We start from the raw sequence: 2675 nt of genomic DNA, 5'->3' as shown, positions 1-2675 counted from the left end.
GTTTTTGTTTTTGGGGTTTTGTCTTTGGGGTTTTTGAGACATGGTTTCTCTGTGTAATGGCCCTGACTGTCCTAGAACTCTCTTTGTAGACCAGGCTGGCCTGGTCATAGAGGATCCGCCTGCCTCTACCTCCCGAGTGCTGGGGTTAAAGGCCTGCACCACACCATCCAGCATACCACACCCAGCGTCACGTCTTCACGCTCTCAGCCTGGGACTGGGGAAACTGCCATCATCTTCTTCCTCACCCAACTGTTTCTCAATGCTATTCAGGTCCCTCTGGCTAATAGAACAGTTCTACTGAAACTGTAAGGACTCGATTCTTTCCAAGACCACCAACTTCCTCTACCAGAAGACACAGTCTTTCCTTCTGGTGCAGGTCCTCTGGCTCCTGGAGGAGATAAGAAACCATGTCAAGGATGATGGTGATGATCTTCTTATCTGGGGCCGTGAGCAGATTCACAGCAGCCCCAAGACTCCTGAGTAGACAAGCGTGGTCAGCTGGCCCTGAGAGGCCCTGTTGCAAAGTTAGCCACTGTCAACACAGCTTCTTTTTGAATTCTGCATTCTTTAGTAGGACTACCAATGGAGGCCACAGGTTACACACAGTCAGCTGCAGATGTGATGTTTGGATCTAGTGGCCACATTACTCATGGCCCAGGCAGCCTCCTTCTGGACTTCGGTGCTTCGGGAGCTGGCCCAGTACCTTGAGCATGCCAGCATCGATGGTCTTCTGGGTCTGTTGGTCTGTCTCTGTGACAACATTGCCACAGTGTGAAGAAAAGGGGTCAAGACATTGAGTTCCAAGCTGGTCACCCTGAGCAGGACCCCAGCGGCCACCACATGATGGATGTACTCATGGAAGGCCTCTGTGAGGTAGGATGTGGCCCAGCAGGTGTCTGAGAGGGTCTCATTATCATGATGTCACAGGAGCTGAGAGCACCTCCTCCCAAACGGATTCTTCTTTCAGCTTAGACTGGACGAAGCCCATGTGATGTTCCTGAGAAATGTGATGGGTATGTTTATCAAAATAAGGTTGAGTGGGCACAGGGATGGCATTGTTTGTAGCAAGTCTTTCTCTGTACTGTCAGTTCCCAAATAACCACACAGAGACTTATTATTTACGAACACTCAGCCTTAGTTTAGCTCTTATAACTTAGGTTAATCCATTTATATTAATCTGCATTTTGCATAATGACATTTTACCTTTCTTTCATTCTGTATGTATGTCTGACTCCTTCCATGTCTTGTTGGCGTCTCTCTGCACCTTGATTATCTCCTCCTACTTCCTGTCTCTGTGCCCAGAAGTCCTGCCTATACCTCCTGCCTAGCTACTGGCCATTCAGCTCTTTATTACACCAGTCACAGAAATACATTTTCACACAGTGTACAAATATCCCACAACAGTTGTTGGAAATGATACTCTCTCTGAATTCCGGGCTATCACCAAGGCCTCACCTGGCCTGCTCTCACATGGAGATGTGAAGACAGGAGTTCAGCTGAGGGCTGGAGGGCACCCTTCACAACAGCTCAGGTCTGCTCTGAAGCTCCCAAGGCAATGTTGGTGAAAGCCCAAGCTGCCTGGAATTGCCAGCTGGGGAGAGCTGCCACCTTCAGGAACTCTACCAGCTTGGGGACGAGCCCTGCCACAATAATCAATTTTAGAGAAGGATTCCTTTCCCGTGATAGCATTTTCCTGGCACCCTGATGGCCACAGGATTGGATCTGAGCTATTCATGTCTTTGATTATGTCTTCCAGAGTGTGGCTGGCGTGAGAAACCCAGTCACTGGGAACCGACTGATATCTCTTCTCTTTAAGGCCTGTTCGTCTTTCTTGGTCTTTCAGAGTTCCAGGCTGGCAGCAATCCTCAACTGTCACCTCGCAGACACACCTTTGCCTCGCTACTTAAGTCTTCTCAGCCTCTCTGGGAGCTTCCAGAGTAGGCATGGTGACTGGAAAGAACCCACCTACATACAGAGTGCTGCCCGGGTTGGTGTGTTTAAGGCAGGGTCTCATGTAGCTCAGGCTGGCCTTTAGTTCCTGATCCTCCTGCCTCTACTTCCAAAGGCTGGGATTGTAGGTATGAGACACTAGGCCTGGTTTTGTTTTTGTTTTCTTGTTTTCTTTTGCTTGCTTGTTTGTTTGTTTTGAGATAGGATTTCTTCGTGTAGCTTTGCAGCACGTCCTGGCATTAGCTCTGTAGACAAGGTTGGCCTCAAACTCATGGAGATCCGCCTGCCTCTGCCTCCCAAGTGCTGGGATTAAAGCACGCGCCACCACCACCTTGCAAGCCTGTTTTAGAAAAATAAACTTTCTGAGTTTGAGGCCAGCATGGTCTACATAGTGAGTCCCAGGACAGCCAGAACTGTTACACAGAGAAACCCTGACTAAATAAAATAAAATAAAATAAAATAAAATGTCTTCCCCTGTGGACCACAGGAGGAGTAGATGTGGGTGCAGGTATGGAGTAAAGCAGCCACAGAGGAGTGAGAAGGAATGTCACCAAAGGGGGAAGGAAGGTGGGAAATCCATGACAACATTTGAGGAGAGGATAAGAGTGTGGGACGTTCTTCAGGACCAGGGGCTGAGTGAGACTGCAGTGTGACAGACTGGGTACATTTTTCCCATGGTTCTAGGAGCCACAGAAGAGAAAAGCACACCCCAAAGGGGGCAGATT

General features: G+C 48.9%; 1 pseudogene; it reads right to left on the bottom strand.

The window, feature by feature from the left end:
- Window positions 1-294: 294 nt before the first annotated feature.
- Window positions 295-1945, bottom strand: LOC119802499 (annotated as a pseudogene).
- Window positions 1946-2675: the final 730 nt, after the last annotated feature.

Source organism: Arvicola amphibius, chromosome 12 (assembly GCF_903992535.2).
Source record: "Arvicola amphibius chromosome 12, mArvAmp1.2, whole genome shotgun sequence".
Taxonomy (NCBI): domain Eukaryota; kingdom Metazoa; phylum Chordata; class Mammalia; order Rodentia; family Cricetidae; genus Arvicola; species Arvicola amphibius.
The sequence above is the reverse complement of the archived record's forward strand: the minus strand, read 5'-3'. Positions and strand labels throughout refer to the sequence as shown.